This window comes from Saccoglossus kowalevskii, chromosome 9, assembly GCF_978046115.1.
Source record: "Saccoglossus kowalevskii chromosome 9, keSacKowa6.1, whole genome shotgun sequence".
Taxonomy (NCBI): Eukaryota; Metazoa; Hemichordata; class Enteropneusta; family Harrimaniidae; genus Saccoglossus; species Saccoglossus kowalevskii.
This window is the reverse complement of record NC_140649.1, coordinates 33972816-33994370: the sequence shown is the minus strand read 5'-3', so window position 1 is coordinate 33994370 and position 21555 is coordinate 33972816.

Here is a 21555-nt window from a genome sequence, read left to right as displayed (position 1 = left end):
GGCATTAATTTCTGCTAAAGTACCCGTCTTAGCAGCGCTAAAGGTCACATTCATAGATGACGTTTCACGCAGCTTGCTATAGACATTTGGAAGCGCTGTATAGTACTATGGAATGCCGAATGATTTCAATTTAGGAGCATTCCAAAAATAGCATTATTCTTGCCGTATTTGAATTTTAAATTGTGGAATTGGAGTGCAGTAATATAAGCAAGCAGTCAATCTCCTGGGATAATGTTATGTTTGTCTTTTTGGCTCTTCTTTCAATTGCCTGTCACTGTTAACAATGCTCTTTTGGGTCTGGTGTTCATATTTTTTGTCGCATTTTTTCTTCATTTTAGGTCAAAATATGCTTTTGTAATTCATGCAATATTTGTTTGTTTTTCATTTAAAATTTTATAAATTGTTCGCATGTCTGACATATTTTTTTTTGGTTCTGTTTGTAATTGTTTGTCTTTTTTCTGCTGTGTTTATTATTGTCATGAATTCTGCATTATTCAAATTAAATTGAATTCTGGAGAGAAAAATGATTCAATCAAGATAATTTTTTGCATAATATATCAAGGTTTGATATGTATTTGATATACACCTGTAATATAATATGGTGCATTCATATTTCAGATTATTGTCCATATTTCCAAGTTCTTTCAATAAACGTATTACGTATTAAATCTTGCTGTTCGTATACATTGAATAATCAAGAAACATGTTTGATTGAAGACCCTATATCTTTCCGCAGTGCCTTACATACAACGTGCATAATATTGTGTTTATAGAATCGAAACTATCAAGACTCACATTAGTTTCTATGTGACATTACATACGTTAATGAGATAAGTTATTTTCAACTTTTTATGCGGGTGTGTTATCATCATTATCATACAAACACATTTAGAAGTTTATGTTCTGGATCAGACCACCATGCCAGACTTTAAGAGGCCGAATAGAGTCAAGTTTCTCGTCTATAAAAACATAAACTTGCTTTGTTTTCTTTTCAAAAAATTTAATAAAGATCTGAAGACAATTTGAAATTTACTCATTTAGTAAAAAAAAATGCATTAAAATATGAATGATGCAGCTTTAGAATTTTGCTCCACAAAAATTATAGAGTACAGATGGTTAATATTGATGAGAATGTACAATTACAAAATCATATCATGATGTCATACAATCAAATGACCGATGGATTATGCATTTAATTCACTGAAGTTTAGATTATCAAAGAAAATGAGCACTCAAAGATGCTAGTTGTTATTTGGTTAGAATATAATCACGATATTTTATAATATATGCCCAATTGCTTAATTTTTTAATTAATAATAATTAAGTTAATTCAATGCAAAGTTGTAAAATCATTCTAAATCATGGTAAATATTTAAATTTTACAAAATAAATTTCAGTTTCCCTATAAATCCTCTTAAATGCAGTGGTGTTCAATTATGCCAACAAATATTATATAACATGGATTTTAATATGATACTGTATATTTCACATCTGAACTAAATCCAAGATCAGACATCAGTCTTGTTTAGACTTAATTAGAATTAATTATGGAAATCGTGATACAATGTATGATGTAATCATTTTCCTGACTGATTGTTACAAATTCCAATGAATAGCAATAATCCAAAACCAGACTGTATTGTATACAACCATGTCTTCAGAGTTTCAAAAGTACAGTAGATTATCTGACTGTTATTAAGAGCATTTTATTTTCCGTCGAACACAGTTGCATATATAAAGCCCAGCAGAAAATGTATTCAAATTTCATGAAAAACCCAATAAAAATGCAATTGATATTATCGGTAGTAGTATCCAAATAAATAGAAAAATGTGCACATTTGGAAATTATATTGACTAGAAATCTTTTGGTCTGGGCATAAGATTGTAAATGCATGAGCAGGAATTAGAAATAAAAAGAAATAAATTGTCTCGTAACTTTCATTTATATATGTGAAAGATATTAAACATTAATTTTCCAAAAAATTGAACAATTTTCTTTATTACATCATAAAAAATTCATGCAATTTACAATGCTGTTAACCAAAAAAAAGAACAAAATTAGTTAAGAGTGTTGTGATTGATGTAGAAATATGTATGGAGTGATTGTGGACCTGCGTGAACTTTATACAAGACCATTGTGGCTATTGTACTGTCGTAAGATTTCGCCTCTTGGCTATATGACGGACTGACTGACTGAATTGTGGAACACTATACCTTCACTGTAATTGGTGCGTTTCTCAATGAATGTATGCTCATCCGTGTACTTGTCTGTTTGGTTAATCTTTGCCTAAAGCGGAGTATATTGTCAAAATTGAATAAACTGAGACTGTTGTGTCTGTTAGTTGTTGGTTGCATTGACAGGTGGCTGCCTGGACTATTCCATTTGGTGCACAGGGGTATAAGGTTGCATGACCAATGGTGGACTGATAATTTAAAGGATTGTTCTAGCTTTCTGGAACATTTGGTGTAATGTTTGTTTTCCGTTTGAAATGCTTAGACATCTAGCATGGAGGTTTACTATCTCAACTCCATAAACTTTTTGTCAACAGAATACATTCTTATACATTGCTGTACATTTTTCTAGTAAATTGATGATCACAATTTCATGAAATTATATTTTTATAGTTTTCACATTATGTATTTTGAAATAGTTGAATACTTAAACCCTTTCAATGCTATAATTACACCCGCCAAAATTTGTGCACATCTTTGGAGATTTTTCTGAGTTTTTAACCAAATGGACATTTTCCATTTCATTTTGATAAATTTCTTGGTAAAAATATTGAACTTTATGTACTTTATGTGCAAAAAACATTTTTCTATCATTTTAAATGAAAAAATGTAGGCAGACTGTACAAAGTCAAGTTCAAGCAAATGTTGATATTGCCTTCAAGTCAACTTTTAATTTTCACATCCATATTTATTATCATTATTTATAGAAATTTCACATTGAAAAACTCATATTTATATTGTCATTTACATTTCTACCCCAAATAGATTGAAAAATCAGCTGAAAAAATTGCTTCCAAATTTTATTTTAAAAGGTTGTTGCACTGCTTCTATTTATCAAAGTAATAGAACATTATATTAAACTATAAAAATAAAACTGCGCTTTCCAAACAGCGTAAATTGCCAGACAGAGTTCAATGTGCCTGGAGACATTATGGAAATATTTCGTATTTTATGCACATACGTTTAATCAGTTCGTTCAACAATGATGTAATACTATTTTACCATGCTGTCCTAATTGTACTTTACGATGTAAAAAGTAAACAATTAGAATTTCAGTTTTAGAGAAATCAAGCCCTTTTTTTTTGTCTCTGCCAATATGCTTTCCCTGTTGGTGATATAAAGGAAACCATAAAATAAAGCGATCTTTTTTATTTTATTCATTGATCTCCAGAGTGTACTTCATTTTATTATTTTTTGTTACAACTAGATTCTACAAAACCAGCATTAAGAAGGTCATCCAGCAACTAGAGTAGTTTTGCGGCACATGCGGTCGTGGCCTATATAAGCCACGGGGACAGATTACTCTGTCCCTAATACGACCAATTTAGAGTGTTTTTCATCAGGACGAATCTTTCATATAGACGTTATTATCCTGTCTGTATATGTAAGAGTTTACGACTGATCGTCTTGAATTATTCATAAACAGTATCCTAGCAAGTATAGATGTAATAACATTAACATCGAATGTTATATGACTAGAAGAGCTGCACTTCCTTCATCTCATCCGGCGAGCCATTTATTTAAAAAAAAAAATCATTTTGTCATCCTAGGTGGGAAGCTTTAAGGAAGTGTCGCCTTTTGATGCGATGATAACTCAATTTGGGTAGAACTTTATCTTCTGCATGTTTTTCATGAAAAAAGTACTCGCCAAGTAATGAAATTTTAATGTTCTACTGCTATCATACAGATGTTGGATGAAGCTCATCCATTTTGCTTGTCATATCAGTTGTCATGGCAACTGTCTCCTTCATTAAATTAGACCATTAGCAATATTGAGAAAAATGTCTGGTTTCACAACGTGGCGATTGTGCTTTACATTGTGCGATGGAAGAGGATTTAAAAGTTAAAAGAAGAAATAAAAAATCAAAGATATATGGATTTACAAAAATACTTATTTCATATAGATCAATGTATGGATATGGTTTAGTGTGTATCTGGCTGCTTTTTTTCAAGCTCAAACAAAATTCATCAATTTTCATATGATGTTTTTTTTTTTTAAAAAGTGAAATCATTCTGAGTGTATCACTACTTCTGATATCAGACAACATATACACTGCTTACTCATTTACATGTTTAACCAGTACTAATAATTATTTGAAATAATTGAAGTATTTTGTAAGACATTACGCAATGGTTTGTTTAGAAAATGACAGCAGGCTAATTAGCCATCTACCTTTTGTCCATAATAACTCTTTAGTCATCAACTTTTCTAAATACTGTGTATGAAAAAACGCAATGTAACTGCCTACTTTCTTGATTGGGCCTTCTTTATGGTCCAAACCTTTGGGATAACCTTGCATAACAAGATATGTATTGCTTTAAAGTGCGACAGTCGTCGTGCTGTGCATGTGCGACATTTGTGTTGATAAACATTGATTTTCCCACAATCCAATGCGCTCTTCTAATGGAAATCACAAGTATGAGGTTTGACCTGGGCGCGACTTGCAACTAATTACCACCGGTGACTCTTCGATACCTTCCAACCACCTAAAAAATACCTAATTAAAGTTTCGTAATGTCTCAGTTTGTACTCGTTGATCTGCACAAAAGTCAAAGTCGCCATCTTTGTTTGAATGAGACCCATATATCTTACGCATGCGTGGCTCGACGACTATCGCCCTTTGGGATTGTTAATATGTATGCCTCTCAGCTGACATAATGTCTTCAAAAAACAATCGCCTACATCAGTGATTAAATAATAAAATACAGCAGATTTTCAATGGTTTCCATCTTGAACAGTCTTAAGCAGTGGTCAAAACAACACTGTTGTCACGTTGTGTTTGATATAGACCCCAAGTGATAAGTACGACATGTTTAAAATATATTGATTATTTACATAAAATTCAACACATGCTTTACAGTGACTGTTTAGTGCTAACTGGATCACAAAATTATCCCTGTTGTTCATATTCAAATTTTATTTTGAAGTGAAGAAAGATGTATTTATTTTCCTGGTTATGATGTGCACAAGTTAAAAACATTTTTGTCAACATTTTTGAAAAATGAAAGAAAATATCATTTTCAAACATACATACATCCATTTTAGAAAACTTTTCAGGACTTAATCCCAACCCAAACTTCCCTACATACAGTGAATGGTACAACCCAATCATATTGCACTTTATATTAAGATTTTGTTTTCATACTTTTCACATTTTCGTTATTTCTCTCATTTCACAGTGTGATTGAAAGAAATGATATTTTTGGAGGTAACGCTTTGAGAGGAAAATTACTTCTTACTAAGCATGTCAAAAAAGCATTCACAAATCAAAATAAAAAAAGATCTTTTGAGACGATATCGAGACGCAAAACCCATCAAGATTTAAATCACCCAAGTCTATCCCACGTTTTATTCACACGTACATCCCTCAAATTTACTTCCTATACATTAATAATTAAAGCTCTGGAAATCCCAATTGCAGCTCATTCCACGAACTCCTGTTATGTGTGGCTTTCATTACATAAATATTAGAGCCAGCGTTAATTAAGGCTATTTTTAGAAAGTAGGTTAATATCAAATTTGACATCACAATAATTTATTTATTGTGTCAGGCAATAAATTAATTTCTAATAGATGCCTCTAGAGGGCTCCCTTTCAGTGTTGTTTGGATTTGTTTAACAATAAGTGGAAGTGACAGCATCAGTTCACTGCAAAGCGTAGCACATATAATCAAATCGAGTAGTTAGTGGAAAATTACATCCATTGGTACCATTATTACCAACAGAAATTATGGAAAAATAAATAAAAATGTTGTAGGTATATCTCCTATTCTGTGAACATCCATGCCTCTCCCCCTAAGTGATAGCATCAATTCACATACATGGATATTGTAAGGAAGAACACAAATTGTACTGTTTTTGTTTATTGGAAAATGTTTGCTCAAATATGGTCGACATTCTCTACTTGACACCGTTTAACTCAAATTTGCAACTACAGCTCTGGTTTGTACTTTTCCTTTCATGGTTGGATTATTGTAACGGCCTTCTTGCTGCTTGTTTTATGACAATTATAAACAAACTTCAGCGTGTTCAGAATGTAAGTATGTGAAGCCGTGAAGAAAGATCATGTCGGTCCACTTCTACAATGATGTACAATTTAAAGTTGGTTTCATTTGTTATAACTCAGGCCACAGTAACTTGAAGAGCTTCTCCAGCGGTATATTCTTTAACCAGACAATTACGCTTACACTGAGGAAGACGTGTATTTTTTTCAAAACTTGTATCAATATAGGTCCTACCATTTCTCATAAATTCTCATAACATTTTTTGCAAAGATTTAAAAACACACTTTTCTTTTTTTATCCTGATACACTTGATAGATTTTTGTGATGTGCTCTGAGCTCATCCAAGGTTAAAGCAAGGGAGTCATCACGTGCGCATGTGTCAGATGGCCATAGCGTGGCATTGTTTACAAACAAGCATCTACCCATGAGCCTTTCCATTTTTAGTGTGTGTTGTTATCGATTGGGACAAAATTCTCGCATGTTCGCAGGTGTCGACCCTCACGCTTTAAGCGATCTAGAAATATTTATTGTTATTTTATTTTATCTTGGATTTAATACAGTAGTTCAATGTGTGAATTAAAAAAATACTACAGTCAATATTTGCCTGTCGCCTGTGGCAAAAATAAAAATTTTAAGACAGTGAATATATATGTAAATGCATTAATAAACAGTAAATTATAGTTTTTCAGCAGCGAATAGGATTCTTTGACTTTGTGACCTTTTTCCCATTAAACACTTCTTCAATCCACTTTTCTTGCATTGATAATATGCACTGCATATTTTCCAAATTTAAATGCTTGTATTTTTTATTTATAAATGTTTTTGTTTGTATTTGGCTGAAATGACTTCGTATTAGCAAATTAGAATTACAGGATACTTGTTGGATTGTATAACATCTTCTAAGGCATCAAATAACAAGAAATAAAATTATTGTTTGAACAAAAAATAGATTTCCATCTTTTAGTTAATAATTAATCTTTTGATTCCTTGAAAATATTTTGTCTAAGGATTAAAAAATCTGAAAATACAGCCCCTGCCTGTTACCAAATAATAAGATAATTTGAATAAAAACAGTGAATTGAAAACAGCTGTCAAAATCGTTCTTTAATATTATGGAATTGCTAAGTATTCCAATCAAATAATTATGAACTGTTAAACAGCTTAATTATATATTCATTGAAACCGCAGATGTCTGTGGTGATATGTGTCAAAAGTGATAGGAGTAAATAACGTAAGGGGCTGTAGATATATGTACTATACTCCGTTTAATTTACAGTTCGAGGAATTTTAATACTCTTTTAATGATTTTAATGATTTAGGGTCATGAGAGTGATAACCAAATTATCACATTTTTTTCATTTCATAATTGTCACAAAATTATTTATTTGACAAATGTTTGTTTGATTAATATTAAAATTATTATTATACTTTGGTTTACCGGTACAAGGTTGTTTGTCCAAAAATGTCCATCTCTGATGGGTGTGCTATTTCTGATTTATTTTTTCAGTGCTGCAGATACAAGTCCCATTTTATAATTAGTTAAAATCTGTTCTATACATTACATACTTTGAAACATACAGATGGAGAACCGTTACATTTATAGTGCACAAGTTTTAATTATCTTCAGCCCCTTAAAAATGGGGAAAAAAGAGTTAATTGCACGGGCTAGATAACATTGTCTGGGGAAAAACTGTGAATGATAGCTGAAATTGAGTTGTGGCGTGGGTAATTAAAAATGACATCGGGAAGTAATTTAGTCATATCATAAGGTCAAACTGTCTGCTGCTTCATCAACTGTAATAGTTTATTAAAGGATTGAATAAGGAGTTTTAGAGATGCAGTAGTTGGTATTCTTGAGAGGGCTTGCAAGATTTTAGAAATATCTTTTTCAAATTGACTAAAATGTACGGAAGACTAAAATGTACAAAAGCCTGTGAGAAAAATGTCAAAAAATGACCAAACCTGTCTGAAGAATCTAAAAGAATGACCAAGTCTGTAAGAAGAATGTCAGAATGACAAAATCTGTATAAAGACAGTAAAACCTGTGAGATGATAGTCCAAGACTGTATAAAGACAGTAAAACATGTGAGATGATAGTCCAAGACTGTATGAAGACAGTAAAACCTGTGAGATGATAGTCCAAGACTGTATGAAAACAGTAAAACCTGTGAGATGATAGTCCAAGACTGTATGAAGACAGTAAAACCTGTGAGATGATAGTCCAAGACTATATGAAGACAGTAAAACCTGTGAGATGATAGTCCAAGACTGTATGAAGACAGTAAAACCTGTGAGATGATAGTCCAAGACTGTATGAAAACAGTAAAACCTGTGAGATGATAGTCCAAGACTGTATGAAGACAGTAAAACCTGTGAGATGATAGTCCAAGACTATATGAAGACAGTAAAACCTGTGAGATGATAGTCCAAGACTGTATGAAGACAGTAAAACCTGTGAGATGATAGTCCAAGACTGTATGAAGACAGTAAAACCTGTGAGATGATAGTCCAAGACTGTATGAAGACAGTAAAATTTGTGAGATGATAGTCCAAGACTGTATGAAGACAGTAAAACCTGTGAGATGATAGTCCAAGACTGTATGAAGACAGTAAAACCTGTGAGATGATAGTCCAAGACTATATGAAGACAATAAAACCTGTGAGATGATAGTCCAAGACTATATGAAGACAGTAAAACCTGTGAGATGATAGTCCAAGACTGTATGAAGACAGTAAAACCTGTGAGATGATAGTCCAAGACTGTATGAAGACAGTAAAACCTGTGAGATGATAGTCCAAGACTGTATGAAGACAGTAAAACCTGTGAGATGATAGTCCAAGACTATATGAAGACAGTAAAACCTGTGAGATGATAGTCCAAGACTGTATGAAGACAGTAAAACCTGTGAGATGATAGTCGAAAACTGTATAAAGACAGTAAAACCTGTGAGATGATAGTCCAAGACTGTATGAAGACAGTAAAACATGTGAGATGATAGTCCAAGACTGTATGAAGACAGTAAAACCTGTGAGATGATAGTCCAAGACTGTATAAAGACAGTAAAACATGTGAGATGATAGTCCAAGACTATATGAAGACAGTAAAACCTGTGAGATGATAGTCCAATACTGTACATGTATGAAGACAGTAAAACCTGTGAGATGATAGTCCAAGACTGTATGAAAACAGTAAAACCTGTGAGATGATAGTCCAAGACTGTATGAAGACAGTAAAACCTGTGAGATGATAGTCCAAGACTGTATGAAGACAGTAAAACCTGTGAGATGATAGTCCAAGACTGTATGAAGACAGTAAAACCTGTGAGATGATAGTCCAAGACTATATGAAGACAGTAAAACCTGTGAGATGATAGTCCAAGACTGTATGAAGACAGTAAAACCTGTGAGATGATAGTCGAAAACTGTATAAAGACAGTAAAACCTGTGAGATCATAGTCCAAGACTGTATGAAGACAGTAAAACCTGTGAGATGATAGTCCAAGACTGTATGAAGACAGTAAAACCTGTGAGATGATAGTCCAAGACTGTATAAAGACAGTAAAACATGTGAGATGATAGTCCAAGACTATATGAAGACAGTAAAACCTGTGAGATGATAGTCCAATACTGTACATGTATGAAGACAGTAAAACCTGTGAGATGATAGTCCAAGACTGTATGAAAACAGTAAAACCTGTGAGATGATAGTCCAAGACTGTATGAAGACAGTAAAACCTGTGAGATGATAGTCCAAGACTGTATGAAGACAGTAAAACCTGTGAGATGATAGTCCAAGACTATATGAAGACAGTAAAACCTGTGAGATGATAGTCCAAGACTGTATGAAAACAGTAAAACCTGTGAGATGATAGTCCAAGACTGTATGAACACAGTAAAACCTGTGAGATGATAGTCCAAGACTGTATGAAGACAGTAAAACCTGTGAGATGATAGTCCAAGACTGTATGAACACAGTAAAACCTGTGAGATGATAGTCCAAGACTGTACATGTATAAAGACAGTAAAACCTGTGAGATGATAGTCCAATACTGTACATGTATGAAGACAGTAAAACCTGTGAGATGATAGTCCAAGACTGTATGAAAACAGTAAAACCTGTGAGATGATAGTCCAAGACTGTATGAAGACAGTAAAACCTGTGAGATGATAGTCCAAGACTGTATGAAGACAGTAAAACCTGTGAGATGATAGTCCAAGACTATATGAAGACAGTAAAACCTGTGAGATGATAGTCCAAGACTGTATGAAAACAGTAAAACCTGTGAGATGATAGTCCAAGACTGTATGAACACAGTAAAACCTGTGAGATGATAGTCCAAGACTGTATGAAGACAGTAAAACCTGTGAGATGATAGTCCAAGACTGTATGAAGACAGTAAAACCTGTGAGATGATAGTCCAAGACTGTACATGTATAAAGACAGTAAAACCTGTGAGATGATAGTCCAAGACTATATGAAAACAGTAAAACCTGTGAGATGATAGTCCAAGACTGTATGAAGACAGTAAAACCTGTGAGATGATAGTCCAAGATTATATGAAGACAGTAAAACCTGTGAGATGATAGTCCAAGACTGTATGAAAACAGTAAAACCTGTGAGATGATAGTCCAAGACTGTATGGAAACAGTAAAACCTGTGAGATGATAGTCCAAGACTGTATGAAAACAGTAAAACCTGTGAGATGATAGTCCAAGACTGTATGAAGACAGTAAAACCTGTGAGATGATAGTCCAAGACTATATGAAGACAGTAAAACCTGTGAGATGATAGTCCAAGACTGTACATGTATAAAGACAGTAAAACCTGTGAGATGATAGTCCAAGACTGTATGAAAACAGTAAAACCTGTGAGATGATAGTCCAAGACTGTATGAAGACAGTAAAACCTGTGAGATGATAGTCCGAGACTGTATGAAAACAGTAAAACCTGTGAGATGATAGTCCAAGACTATATGAAGACAGTAAAACCTGTGAGATGATAGTCCAAGACTGTACATGTATAAAGACAGTAAAACCTGTGAGATGATAGTCCAAGACTGTATGAAAACAGTAAAACCTGTGAGATGATAGTCCAAGACTGTATGAAGACAGTAAAACCTGTGAGATGATAGTCCGAGACTGTATGAAAACAGTAAAACCTGTGAGATGATAGTCCAAGACTGTATGAACACAGTAAAACCTGTGAGATGATAGTCCAAGACTATATGAAGACAGTAAAACCTGTGAGATGATAGTCCAAGACTGTATGAAGACAGTAAAACCTGTGAGATGATAGTCCAAGACTGTATGAAGACAGTAAAACCTGTGAGATGATAGTCCAAGACTGTATGAAAACAGTAAAACCTGTGAGATGATAGTCCAAGCCTGTATGAAGACAGTAAAACCTGTGAGACGATAGTCCAAGACTGTATGAAAACAGTAAAACCTGTGAGACGATAGTCCAAGACTGTATGAAGACAGTAAAACCTGTGAGACGATAGTCCAGGACTGTATGAAGACAGTAAAACCTGTGAGACGATAGTCCAAGACTGTATGAAGACAGTAAAACCTGTGAGACGATAGTCCAAGACTGTATGGAAACAGTAAAACCTGTGAGACGATAGTCCAAGACTGTATGGAAACAGTAAAACCTGTGAGATGATAGTCCAAGACTATATGAAGACAGTAAAACCTGTGAGATGATAGTCCAAGACTGTATAAAGACAGTAAAACATGTGAGATGATAGTCCAAGACTGTATGAAGACAGTAAAACCTGTGAGATGATAGTCCAAGACTGTATGAAAACAGTAAAACCTGTGAGACGATAGTCCAAGACTGTATGAAGACAGTAAAACCTGTGAGACGATAGTCCAAGACTGTATGAAAACAGTAAAACCTGTGAGACGATAGTCCAAGACTGTATGAAGACAGTAAAACCTGTGAGACGATAGTCCAAGACTGTATGAAGACAGTAAAACCTGTGAGACGATAGTCCAAGACTGTATGAAGACAGTAAAACCTGTGAGACGATAGTCCAAGACTGTATGGAAACAGTAAAACCTGTGAGATGATAGTCCAAGACTGTATGAAGACAGTAAAACCTGTGAGATGATAGTCCAAGACTATATGAAGACAGTAAAACCTGTGAGATGATAGTCCAAGACTGTATGAAAACAGTAAAACCTGTGAGATGATAGTCCAAGACTGTATGAAGACAGTAAAACCTGTGAGATTATAGTCCAAACCTACATCAAGATTCTTGTAAGAAAATTTTCAAGCCTTGAAAAGAATGAGCAAAAGGTCAAGCTCCAAGATGATTGCCCAAGCCTGTAAGAAGAGTGCCCAAAATGAATGCCTCAATTACCAACCATGTAAAAAACCTGTCCAGCCCTAGAAGAGCAAATATCAAAACATGACATGCAGTTTAAGCAAGCCTGTAAGAATTACATAAGCCTATTATAAGACAGTCAAAACACGGAAATTAAAATTAATAAAAACACATATCACAGTAAGTATGTAAGGAGATTGTTCATGCCTCTAGGTAGGTAAGACTGAGAAAGCCGGTAAGAAGACCTGAACTAAAGATTGTCTATTCCAGACAGATAATATAAAATTGTATATAATCCTTGTAAAACTTTGACAGCCTAATCTTTAAGACTGCATAAACGTCCAGTTAAAAGAATACACTAACCTTAGAGTAAGTTTAGAAAAGGTCATTTGGGAAATATTCCCCTACAGACAAGCCGTTGACCTATCAATGTTTTATTGACGTCTGTCAATCTGTCCATTCATTCATCAAATTAATATTCTAGACTCAACATGTTTAATTCAAAATAATCTTGCATTATCAGTATGCAGCTTTGAGCATTTGTTGTGCGGTTGAGTTATGGACTCATTGAGGTATGATTGTTAGAAATGTGGCAAACTCAAATCAGGATATACCTTAAACTTATAACAATGAACAGCACCCACCAAACGGTAACAAAGATCATACTAGCTAACTAGCTGTATTTGCTCTCTGCTCCAGCCTTATATATAAAGCAAGTAAATGGCTTGTTGATTCTGATGTTGTTGGAGTTTTCTAATTGCGGTTGAGAATTTTGTAATGATTAAAAGGGTGCCAACTTGGTTGATCTTTTAAAATATGAATATTAAAGTATGTTCTCTCTCTTTGTGGAATTATTGAAAGGTGATTGATTTTGAATTACTATAGGGCACTTTAATTCTGTGAGACGCATTTTTATGAATTTTTGCTTAAAAAGACATTTCGTAGCAGGTTCAGTTGACTGGGTTAACAGTGGAGAGTCATTCAGATTTTCATTAAATGTACTTGTTGGCAGCCTTCAAATATCAAATCTTGAAAATTAGTATGGGCAAAAATGTTGTTAACTAAGATGGTACCCCATTTGGATCCCATCACGTTTTCGTTGTGATTGGTTGTTAACTCAGATGGCACTTTTCAACCCATTTGGATCCCATCACGTTTTCGTTGTGATTGGTTGTTAACTCAGATGGCACTTTTCAACCCATTTGGACACCATCACGTTTTCGTTGTGATTGGTTGTTAACTCAGATGTCACTTTTCAACCCATTTGGATCCCATCACGTTTTCGTTGTGATTGGTTGTTAACTCAGATGGCATGTTTCAACCCATTTGGATCCCATCACGTTTTCGTTGTGATTGGTTGTTAACTCAGATGGCACTTTTCAACCCATTTGGACAACATCACGTTTTCATTATGATTGGTTGTTATCTCAGATGGCACGTTTAACACTTTGGACACTATCACGTTTTCATTGTGATTGGTTGTTAACTCAGATGGCACGTTTCAACCCATTTGGACACCATCACGTTTTCATTATGATTGGTTGTTATCTCAGATGGCACTTTTAACCCTTCGGACACCATCACGTTTTCATTGTGATTGGTTGTCAACTCAGATGGCACGTTTAACACTTTGGACAATATCACGTTTTCATTGTGATTGGTTGTTAACTCAAATGGCACTTTTCAACCCTTTGGACACCATCACGTTCTCGTTGTGATTGGTTGTTAACTCAGATGGCACTTTTAACCCTTTGGACACCATCACGTTTTCATTGTGATTGGTTGTTAACTCAAATGGCACTTTTCAACCCTTTGGACACCATCACGTTTTCGTTGTGATTGATTGTTAACTCAGATGGCACTTTTCAACCCATTTGGACAACATCACGTTTTCATTATGATTGGTTGTTATCTCAGATGGCACTTTTAACCCTTCGGACACCATCACGTTTTCGTTGTGATTGGTTGTCAGCTCAGATGGCACTTTTCAACCCTTTGGACACCATCACGTTTTCGTTGTGATTGGTTGTTAACTCAGATGGCACTTTTAACCCTTTGGACACCATCATGTTTTTATTGTGATTGGTTGTCAACTCAGATGGCACTTTTCAACCGTTTGGAATCATCACGTTTTCATTGTGATTGGTTGTTAACTCAGATGGCACTTTACAACTCTTTGGACACCATCACGTTTTCATTGTGATTGGTTGTTTACTCGACTGGCACTTTTTAACCCATTTGGACAACATCACGTTTTTGTTTGGATTTGGTTGTTAACTCAGATGGCACTTTAAACCCATTTGGACAACATCACGTTTTCATTGTGATTGGTTGTCAACTCAGATGGCACGTTCTTAACCCATTCGGGCACCATCACGTTTTTGTTGTGATTGGTTGTTAACTCAGATGGCACTTTTCAACCCTTTGGACACCATCATGTTTTCGTTGTGATTGGTTGTTAACTCAGATGGCACTTTTCAACCCATTTGGACAACATCACGTTTTTATTGTGATTGGTTGTTATCTCAGATGGCACTTTTAACCCTTCGGACACCATCACGTTTTCATTGTGATTGGTTGTTAACTCAGATGGCACGTTTCAATCCATTTGGACACCATCACGTTTTCGTTGTGATTGGTTGTCAACTCAGATGGCACTTTTCAACCGTTTGGAATCATCACGTTTTCATTGTGATTGGTTGTTAACTCAGATGGCACTTTACAACTCTTTGGACACCATCACGTTTTTATTGTGATTGGTTGTTTACTTGACTGGCACTTTTTAACCCATTTGGACAACATCACATTTTCGTTTGGATTGGTTGTCAACTCAGATGGCACGTTTTTAACCCTTTGGACACCATCACGTTTTCGTTGTGATTGGTTGTCAGCTCAGATGGCACTTTTCAACCCTTTGGACACCATCACGTTTTCGTTGTGATTGGTTGTCAACTCAGATGGCACTTTTCAACCCTTTGGACACCATCACGTTTTCGTTGTGATTGGTTGTTAACTCAGATGGCACTTTTCAACCCTTTGGATACCATCACGTTTTCATTGTGATTGGTTGTTAACTCAGATGGCACCTTTTTAACCATTTGAGCACCATCACGTTTTCGTTGTGATTGGTTGTTAACTCAGATGGCACTTTTCAACCCTTTGGATACCGTCACGTTTTCATTGTGATTGGTTGTTAACTCAAATGGCACTTTTCAATTCTTTGGACACCATAACGTTTTCATTGTGATTGGTTGTCAACTCAGATGGCACGTTTCAACCCATTTGGACACTATCACGTTTTCATTGTGATTGGTTGTTAATTTCAACCCTTTGACAGCACAATTCTATGACGTGATATAAGACAGCACAATTTTATGACGTGATATAAGACGGCACAATTTTATGACGTGATATAAGACAGCACAATTCTATGATGTGATATAAGACAGCACAATTCTATGATGTGATATAAGACAGCACAATTCTATGACGTGATATAAGACAGCACAATTCTATGACATGATATAAGACAGCACAATTCTATGATGTGATATCAGACAGCACAATTCTATGATGTGATTATAAGACAGCACAATTCTATGATGTGATATAAGACAGCACAATTCTATGATGTGATATAAGACAGCACAATTCTATGATGTGATATAAGACAGCACAATTCTATGATGTGATATAAGACGGCACAATTCTATGACGTGATATAAGACAGCACAATTCTATGACGTGATATAAGACAGCACAATTCTATGACGTGATTATAAGACAGCACAATTCTATGATGTGATATAAGACAGCACAATTCTATGATGTGATATAAGACAGCACAATTCTATGATGTGATATAAGACAGCACAATTCTATGATGTGATATAAGACAGCACAATTCTATGACGTGATATAAGACAGCACAATTCTATGATGTGATATAAGACAGCACAATTCTATGACGTGATATAAGACAGCACAATTCTATGATGTGATATAAGACAGCACAATTCTATGATGTGATATAAGACAGCACAATTCTATGATGTGATATAAGACAGCACAATTCTATGACGTGATATAAGACAGCACAATTCTATGATGTGATATAAAACAGCACAATTCTATGATGTGATATAAGACAGCACAATTCTATGATGTGATATAAGACAGCACAATTCTATGATGTGATATAAGACAGCACAATTCTATGATGTGATATAAGACAGCACAATTCTATGATGTGATATAAGACAGCACAATTCTATGATGTGATATAAGACAGCACAATTCTATGATGTGATATAAGACAGCACAATTCTATGATGTGATATAAGACAGCACAATTCTATGACGTGATATAAGACAGCACAATTCTATGATGTGATATAAGACAGCACAATTCTATGATGTGATATAAGACAGCACATGCAATTCTATGATGTGATATAAGACAGCACAATTCTATGATGTGATATAACACAGCACAATTCTATGACGTGATATAAGACAGCACCATTCTATGACGTGATATAAGACAGCACAATTCTATGATGTGATATAAGACAGCACAATTCTATGATGTGATATAAGACAGCACAATTCTATGATGTGATATAAGACAGCACAATTCTATGATGTGATATAAGACAGCACAATTCTATGATGTGATATAAGACAGCACAATTCTATGATGTGATATAAGACAGCACAATTCTATGATGTGATTATAAGACAGCACAATTATATGATGTGATTATAAGACAGCACAATTCTATGATGTGATATAAGACAGCGCAATTCTATGACGTGATTATAAGACAGCACAATTCTATGATGTGATTATAAGACAGCACAATTCTATGATGTGATATAAGACAGCACAATTCTATGATGTGATATAACACAGCACAATTCTATGATGTGATATAAGACAGCACAATTCTATGATGTGATATAAGACAGCACAATTCTATGATGTGATTATAAGACAGCACAATTCTATGATGTGATTATAAGACAGCACAATTCTATGATGTGATATAAGACAGCACAATTCTATGACGTGATTATAAGACAGCACAATTCTATGATGTGATTATAAGACAGCACAATTCTATGACGTGATATAAGACGGCACAATTCTATGATGTGATATAAGACAGCACAATTCTATGATGTGATATAAGACAGCACAATTCTATGACGTGATATAAGACAGCACTATTCTATGATGTAATATAAGACGGCACAATTCTATGATGTGATATAAGACAGCACAATTCTATGATGTGATATAAGACAGCACAATTCTATGATGTGATATAAGACAGCACAATTCTATGACGTGATATAAGACAGCACAATTCTATGATGTGATATAAGACAGCACAATTCTATGATGTGATTATAAGACAGCACCATTCTATGACGTGATATAAGACAGCACAATTTTATGATGTGATATAAGACAGCACCATTCTATGACGTGATATAAGACAGCACAATTCTATGATGTGATTATAAGACAGCACCATTCTATGACGTGATATAAGACAGCACAATTCTATGATGTGATTATAAGACAGCACAATTCTATGACGTGATATAAGACAGCACAATTCTATGATGTGATATAAGACAGCACAATTCTATGATGTGATATCAGACAGCACAATTCTATGATGTGATATAAGACAGCACCATTCTATGACATGATATAAGACAGCACAATTCTATGATGTGATTATAAGACAGCACAATTCTATGACGTGATATAAGACAGCACCATTCTATGACGTGATATAAGACAGCACAATTCTATGATGTGATTATAAGACACCACAATTCTATGACATGATATAAGACAGCACAATTCTATGATGTGATATAAGACAGCACAATTCTATGATGTGATATAAGACAGCACAATTCTATGATGTGATATAAGACAGCACAATTCTATGATGTGATATAAGACAGCACAATTCTATGATGTGATATAAGACAGCACAATTCTATGATGTGATATAAGACAGCACAATTCTATGATGTGATATAAGACAGCACAATTCTATGATGTGATATAAGACAGCACAATTCTATGACGTGATTATAAGACAGCACAATTCTATGATGTGATATAAGACAGCACAATTCTATGATGTGATATAAGACAGCACAATTCTATGATGTGATATAAGACAGCACAATTCTATGATGTGATTATAAGACACCACAATTCTATGACATGATATAAGACAGCACAATTCTATGATGTGATTATAAGACAGCACAATTCTATGATGTGATTATAAGACAGCACAATTCTATGATGTGATATAAGACAGCACAATTCTATGATGTGATATAACACAGCACAATTCTATGATGTGATATAAGACAGCACAATTCTATGATGTGATATAAGACAGCACAATTCTATGATGTGATTATAAGACAGCACAATTCTATGATGTGATTATAAGACAGCACAATTCTATGATGTGATATAAGACAGCACAATTCTATGACGTGATTATAAGACAGCACAATTCTATGATGTGATTATAAGACAGCACAATTCTATGATGTGATATAAGACGGCACAATTCTATGATGTGATATAAGACAGCACAATTCTATGATGTGATATAAGACAGCACAATTCTATGACGTGATATAAGACAGCACTATTCTATGATGTAATATAAGACGGCACAATTCTATGATGTGATATAAGACAGCACAATTCTATGATGTGATATAAGACAGCACAATTCTATGATGTGATATAAGACAGCACAATTCTATGACGTGATATAAGACAGCACAATTCTATGATGTGATATAAGACAGCACGATTCTATGATGTGATTATAAGACAGCACCATTCTATGACGTGATATAAGACAGCACAATTTTATGATGTGATATAAGACAGCACAATTCTATGACGTGATATAAGACAGCACAATTCTATGATGTGATATAAGACAGCACCATTCTATGACGTGATATAAGACAGCACAATTCTATGACGTGATATAAGACAGCACAATTTTATGATGTGATATAAGACAGCACCATTCTATGACGTGATATAAGACAGCACAATTCTATGATGTGATTATAAGACAGCACCATTCTATGACGTGATATAAGACAGCACAATTTTATGATGTGATTATAAGACAGCACAATTCTATGACGTGATATAAGACAGCACAATTCTATGATGTGATATAAGACAGCACAATTCTATGATGTGATATCAGACAGCACAATTCTATGATGTGATATAAGACAGCACCATTCTATGACATGATATAAGACAGCACAATTCTATGATGTGATTATAAGACAGCACAATTCTATGACGTGATATAAGACAGCACCATTCTATGACGTGATATAAGACAGCACAATTCTATGATGTGATTATAAGACACCACAATTCTATGACATGATATAAGACAGCACAATTCTATGATGTGATATAAGACAGCACAATTCTATGATGTGATATAAGACAGCACAATTCTATGATGTGATATAAGACAGCACAATTCTATGATGTGATATAAGACAGCACAATTCTATGATGTGATATAAGACAGCACAATTCTATGATGTGATATAAGACAGCACAATTCTATGATGTGATATAAGACAGCACAATTCTATGATGTGATATAAGACAGCACAATTCTATGACGTGATATAAGACAGCACAATTCTATGATGTGATATAAGACAGCACATGCAATTCTATGATGTGATATAAGACAGCACAATTCTATGATGTGATATAAGACAGCACAATTCTATGATGTGATATCAGACAGCACAATTCTATGATGTGATATCAGACAGCACAATTCTATGACGTGATATAACACAGCACAATTCTATGACGTGATACAAGACAGCACAATTCTATGATGTGATATAAGACAGCACAATTCTATGATGTGATATAAGACAGCACAATTCTATGACATGATATAAAACAGCACAATTCTATGATGTGATATAAGACAGCACAATTCTATGATGTGATATAAGACAGCACAATTCTATGACGTGATATAAGACAGCACAATTCTATGACGTGATATAAGACAGCACAATTCTATGATGTGATATAAGACAGCACAATTCTATGATGTGATATAAGACAGCACAATTCTATGATGTGATATAAGACAGCACAATTCTATGATGTGATATAAGACAGCACAATTCTATGATGTGATATAAGACAGCACAATTCTATGATGTGATATCAGACAGCACAATTCTATGATGTGATATAAGACAGCACCATTCTATGACATGATATAAGACAGCACAATTCTATGATGTGATTATAAGACAGCACAATTCTATGACGTGATATAAGACAGCACCATTCTATGACGTGATATAAGACAGCACAATTCTATGATGTGATTATAAGACACCACAATTCTATGACATGATATAAGACAGCACAATTCTATGATGTGATATAAGACAGCACAATTCTATGATGTGATATAAGACAGCACAATTCTATGATGTGATATAAGACAGCACAATTCTATGATGTGATATAAGACAGCACAATTCTATGATGTGATATAAGACAGCACAATTCTATGATGTGATATAAGACAGCACAATTCTATGATGTGATATAAGACAGCACAATTCTATGATGTGATATAAGACAGCACAATTCTATGATGTGATATAAGACAGCACAATTCTATGATGTGATATAAGACAGCACAATTCTATGACGTGATATAAGACAGCACAATTCTATGATGTGATATAAGACAGCACATGCAATTCTATGATGTGATATAAGACAGCACAATTCTATGATGTGATATAAGACAGCACAATTCTATGATGTGATATCAGACAGCACAATTCTATGATGTGATATCAGACAGCACAATTCTATGACGTGATATAACACAGCACAATTCTAT